This window comes from Aethalodelphis obliquidens, unplaced genomic scaffold (genome assembly GCF_003676395.1).
Source record: "Aethalodelphis obliquidens isolate GAN/ISIS:26980383/991018 unplaced genomic scaffold, ASM367639v1 scaffold3, whole genome shotgun sequence".
NCBI lineage: Eukaryota > Metazoa > Chordata > Mammalia > Artiodactyla > Delphinidae > Aethalodelphis > Aethalodelphis obliquidens.
In genome coordinates, this window is record NW_020837947.1 from 37941702 (window position 1) to 37947881 (window position 6180).

Sequence of the window (6180 nt, forward strand, 5' to 3'; positions counted from 1 at the left end):
AGTACAGGAAATAAATATTTTTATATAATCGTTATTACTAATGTTTACTCATTTTTAGAGCCACAAGTAAAAAAAGAAGATAAGCCAGGTATGTACATTTCATTCCATATTTATAATGAATAGCATAGTTTTTTGCAAATGTGTTCTAGTGCAAATATTATACTAAAATTTTATTCTTGAACAACTTTTTAAAATAAAACGTAACATATGTTTAGCTATACTACCTGTTCCTAGGAAAAAACCCTATTTACAAAGTGAAACCGCTGAGAAATTTATATAGTTCAGAAGAAACAAATGACTATTTTTCGCTGATTACTATAGAACACAGACATCCTGTCAGAAAAAAAGCTGCCCACACTCTTCTATTTTGTGGGGGCTCCTGAGTCAGATGAACATTTCTGAGGGCTATAGCAGGCAGCAAACAGTTTTTTAAAAGAAAACACAGCAATGATTTTCAAAACAGTTAAAATTTTGATTCATGTCTCCCAACTGTATTGGTGTTATGGGGCTGCTGTAATAAAATACCAGAAACTAGGTGGCTAAAAACAACAGAAATTTATTCTCTCACAGTCCTGGAAACTAGACATTCGAAATCAAAGTGTCAGCAGGGCATGTTTCCCTTGTAAGGTGTAGAGAAGAATCCTTCCTTGCCTCTTTTGGCTTCTGGTTTTTGTGAGCAATCCTTGGTATTCCTAGGCTTGAAGAGGCATCTCTCTAATCTCAGCCTCTGTCATCACATGAACCTCTTCTCCCATTGTCTTTATCTCTGTATCTTTTCTCTTCTTCTTCAAGGATACCAGTCCTACTGAATTAAGGATCCTCTCTACCCCCATATAACCACACCTTAACTAATTATTATAGCTTAAAACAACAAAAATTGATTTTTTCACAGTTCTAGAGGATGGAAGTCCAAAGTCAAGATAGAAGCAGAGCCACACTCCCTTTGAAACCTGTAGAGGACAATGTTTCCTTATCTCTTCTAGCTTCTGGTGTTTGTCAGCAGTCCTTGGTGTTCCTTGGCCTGTAGTTGGCTCACTCCAATCTCTGCCTCCATCATTACACAGCCATCTGCTCTGGTGTGTCTCTATCTGTGTCTTTTTTCTTCTTCTTATAAGGACACCAGTCAGATTGGATTAAGGGCCCACCCTACTCCAGTGTGGCCTCATTTTACCTTAACTAATCACATCTGCAAATAATCCTATTTCCAAATAAGGTCACATTCTGAGTTATTTTCTATTAGGGCTTCAAATATTTTTTTGTGGCACACAATTCAAGCCATAACACGGTCTAAATTTCTGAATCACAATTACATATATTTAAGAAAAACTCTTCCAACTCCTATCATCAAGTCATTTATCTTATGTGGACATTAGGACTATTCTCCACAACAATAATCTTGAGAAAACAGAAAATTCAGGTTGAAATCCATTAGCAGTAGCAATAACTTAGTGACAGACAAGTACATATCATGATTTTAACTACTGTGTGTTCAATAGTCCAGTACTGACAAGCCAGTAGGAAACTAAAATACTTTTTACTAAAATTCTGCTTTTTCAAATTATGGTAAATGAAATAAAATAGTGTCCAAAAATGAATTTGTGCTGTAGTTTATTTTTTCAGATTTAAAAATTTCTATCTTTTGTTTTCCCCTTCAGAGTCACAAGTTAAAAAGGAAGCAAAACCAGGTAACAATATTTTTATTCTTAGTTACAGAGCTAATGTTGCTGTTAGTTTAGTACTAAAAAAGGCTTACTACCCACCAATGGGGAGTTACACAGAGTCTCCCAGATCCTCATTATTTTCCCTACTCCATTGCTCAATATGGTTTCACACTACTGGATTAGGTGAGAATGGGGATATACCATAGGCAAAAACATCTGGAATATGGCTTTAAGGGAACCTCAGCAGAGATTCCAGGTTTCAGGAGACATTTCTTGGAGTTCTTCAAAGCCTAGTATAATCATGTTTAATCTGTGAGTTTATTTCTGATAACACACCAGAGTTATGAAATCATGAAATCATAGGCTACTGAGATTTGAAGGGAAAGAGGACAAGAACTTACCAAGCATCTGCTAGAGCTGAGTAATAGCATAAGATTCCATTTTCATCCCATCACTAGGAGAGATATGCAACATGACAGTTATTACCCATGTTTCATATCTGTGGAAACAGTTCAATAGACAAAGTTTAGAAAGTTATTTTTCCAAGATTTTCACGTTAATAAATATTGGAACTAGAATTGTGCCCAGGGCTGGTTTACTCAAAACCCTGGGTGATATCACTAAGAGATTGTCCCAGACTAACAATCATTTTATTAAGAGGCAACATTGATCTAAAATAAGGGCAATCTTTCCAAGTTTACACTGCTATTTAATGTGTAAGTCCTAGTTCTGGTACCATCTAATTACTCACCTGAGGCAAGTCAACAAAACCCTCAGGCTCTATGGATGCTATTTCTTCATTATAAAAATTTATGTAGAGCTTCCCTGGTGGCGCAGTGGTTGAGAGTCCGCCTGCCGATGCGGGGGACGCGGGTTCGTGCCCCGGTCCGGGAAGATCCCACATGCCGCGGAACGGCTGGGCCCATGAGCCATGGCCGCTGAGCCTGCGCGTCCGGAGCCTGTGCTCCGCAACGGGAGGGGCCACAGCAGTGAGAGGCCCACGTACCGCAAAAAAAAATTAAAAAAAGAATCCAAGTCTAGATGTATATACAATACTATCTTATTCCTTTAATTCTTACCAGAGCTTACCTGACAACTGATCATAAGCTTGAGTCTGGTTTTTCTTGTAAATAATGTGTCTTTTTAATGTATCAAGGCTTAAAAATGCCTAACTACTATCTTATTATTTATTTTCCCGAGTACATTTATTTGCTGCAGATGCGTATGTGTTACCAGATATGAACACTTTGCATTTTACCTCTTTTTTTTTTTTAAATCAGAAACCCAATACCATTTAAAACTTCTATTTAGGCCTAGTAATATTTAAAACTTTCATTTATTATTATTAAATACTACAATTTTGCAGGTGATTTAATTGAAATTTTTATAATTATGAATGTTTATTTTCTAGCTTCATCCGAAAAAGCTCAAATACACAGTATGTATCTTAATTTTATCTATAAAGTTGATACAGAATTTTTACAAAAAACTTAAATATCTTTAATAATACATATTTGCAATCTATACCTCAGTATTTATACTTTATTACAGCCTATGCTTTGGAAATTATAGGTGCTTAAATATAAATAAGAATTCTTTGTATATTGTTTTCATGCAACCAAAACCTTTAAGTTTTTTATTTAAACTACATGAAATGACATGAAAATTAAGGAACAGTTTTTCTCCATGGACACATTTGTTAAAATCTGTCAGTTTTTTTCTACTAAACAAATCACTGGACCACGTCACAGAGAAAATTCGCCATATGTTAATTTATAAAGCTTCTAAATATCTGAAAAGATTTTCTTTTTATTATTTTCAGAACAAGAAAAGACTGTTTCTCATGGTAAACCAGGTATTTTGCAGGTGTTATTTGTACAGTAGTATCAAATTGTCTCTCAATGTTCTAGTTTTAACAGGATGATGAGCTTAGAGTCAAATCTAAAGTTATTAGGGATGGTTAATAGTTCATGCTGAGAACTTGACCTGCCAGATATAACTACATAGCTCGTGATCCCTTCCCATCAGACTTAGCTTAGCACAAAGACCATCTTTGCCAGCATTCAGATGAATGGTCTCTATATTTCGTTTTGTTTTGTTCTGTTTGGGGCAAGACATCACTAGAAAACTTGTAGTTCAGAATGGCTCATTCAAACATGATCATCTTGAATTCCAAAAATCCCAAGAAAAGGAAATCAATATTTCCTCCTGCTTCCCTTCATCCTTCCTTCTTTCCTTCATCTTCTTATTCTTGGTACTACATTTTGTAGAAAGTAGAGGTAAGCCAATGGGCTTTGCCCATAAGGAGAAATAGAGAAATTACCAAGACTAGCTTAATAATTAGTTTTTATTTAAGAATAGAAACTTTATTTAAATTTTAATTTAAACCAATTAAATATGAATTTAAATTTGAAGTTGTGTCAAGCCTCAGTTATTCTGTAGAATATTGTCCTTCATTGTTTACCTGATGTTGTGAATATAGTTAGGCCAGAATCTTTACAAAGGTAAAAGCATACTTTCTTTAAACGTATCTTAGGAAACTTTTTGCTTATATTTTTTAAATTTTACTTTATACAATCTGTTTTCAATGGATTTGAGTCAGTTTGATTTTACTTGTTTACGCTTTAAAGAATATGAGACACCAACAACAGAAACCATAGAAATAAATAAAGCGGAAGCAGACTATGGGGAGGTGAGAAAAGCAGTCTGTATAGACATAAGCAAAACTTTAGAAACAACTTTTAGAACCTCCTGATATAATGAATAGTAAACCCTGTTACTTTCTTTTCTGTGCTAAATATCAACCATTTTTGAGGTGAAATACTGAGAGAAGGAGAGAGTTTAGTCTCTGAGTGTATAACAAAGGCATTGCCCTGTAGCCACATCTTTCTTTTATTTCAGTGATCACATTCATACTCTAAATTCTGTTTCCCAGTGAAACTTTCTAATCAGGATATTTGACTAACTGATTCATTCTCACTGCTGAATACTTGAAAAGTTTAATTTTATATAGAATCATTTTACTAATCCCTCTGCTTTGACCCAAATCTATTTGACTATGTCTACAAAAACATACAGCACAGAAGACATCCCATAAATGCACCACCTTTGCCCTTCCCCAGCTTTGCAACATAAAAACTTGGGTTCCCAGGCTAATCCTGGGTTCTCAGGGAGGTATCTTGCTCAAGAAAGATAAAAAATTGTTTCTTCCTATTCTTATTCAATAATGAAAAGGGAATACATGTTTTATGTGTACTTCAGTGTAGATAAATACACTGAAATACAGTGAAGGCAAAGGATAGAGTATACTTTGGTTAGGGGTTAGGGGACCATTTGAATTAGGAAAACCTTTATGGCAAGAAAGCTGCAAAGGACATATGCAGCTGGACAAATTTTTTTTTTGCTTCCATCCAATTTGAATAAAAGATATCACTTGCTGTTTTATTGGGAAAACAGCTAAGTTTGTCTCAGTATTGGTGTTATTTCAAAGAAAATATAAAATATCAAGATTGAAATGTGTCACTGTTTTGTACTGATACATTTAAAATTTCCACTTGTGTTAATATTTTTTCTTATCACAGATGAAAAAGTTATCAAGCAGGCAAAAGTTATCACAATAGAAAAAACAGGTAAATGAGCTATTTTAGATTTTTCTTCTATGTATCAGTTTTATGTTATGTTGGCACACACCCACACGTGCACAAACACAGACACACACATCTTTACTGAAGTATGTGCACTCTTAGTGCCATAAATTCTAAGATTCTTGATTCTTGTAAATAACTAAAAGTTATCCTCAATCAAAATTAACAGTGGAAAACTAGAGTGACATACTTTAGTTTTTTAAGTGTGATTGACCTAAGCTTACAGATAATTCACAAGGAAATATATGTCATGCATTGATTATCATGTACTATTTTTAGGTGTTTAATCTCATTTTCAAAACACATTTCCTCAAATTTTAAAATCACAGAAATTTGAAACCGTCTGCTGTTCATGTATAGATGGAATAATTTCCATTCACGAGAACTCCGCAGAGACTTATATGATTGTGTAACTTTTAAAAATCTGCCTTGAAGAATGATCAATAGAACATATAATATCAAAGCAAAAATATCAAACCATCATTTCATGTGAGAAAAAAAAAAGGAGTGTACACACTCTTGAAATTCTGAAGTTCTTTCCTAAAACGATGAACAAAATTAAGTCTCCATCTCAACTGACATCTTGAAACACTGTATCTCCTCCCTTCGATCCCAAGATGGAAATCCTACCTACCTCCGCCATGAATGGAGTCCCATTTCTTACTAAAAATAATTCCAAAGGAAAAGGCCTGTGAAATAATTTCTTTCTTTTAACTGAGATAATCATGATAATTGGGATTTGAATACAGTTCTCAGAGGAAAATATAATAGATTTCAGGAGATGACTAATTATTTACAGAAATTATAGACTGTATTTCATAAGAAAGAAACCCTATTTTCACATTACCCCATACAACCATTGTACTCTATTCCAG

At 34.2% G+C, this 6180-nt stretch overlaps 1 long non-coding RNA gene across 1 annotated transcript; it reads left to right on the plus strand.

Moving 5' to 3' along the window:
• Positions 1-1652: 1652 nt before the first annotated feature.
• On the plus strand, positions 1653-5290 carry LOC113605900 (uncharacterized). The gene is made up of 4 exons (XR_003427386.1): positions 1653-1685; positions 3073-3099; positions 3484-3516; positions 5243-5290. It is a non-coding gene; the product is annotated as an uncharacterized LOC113605900 (long non-coding RNA).
• The last annotated feature ends 890 nt before the right edge of the window (positions 5291-6180 follow it).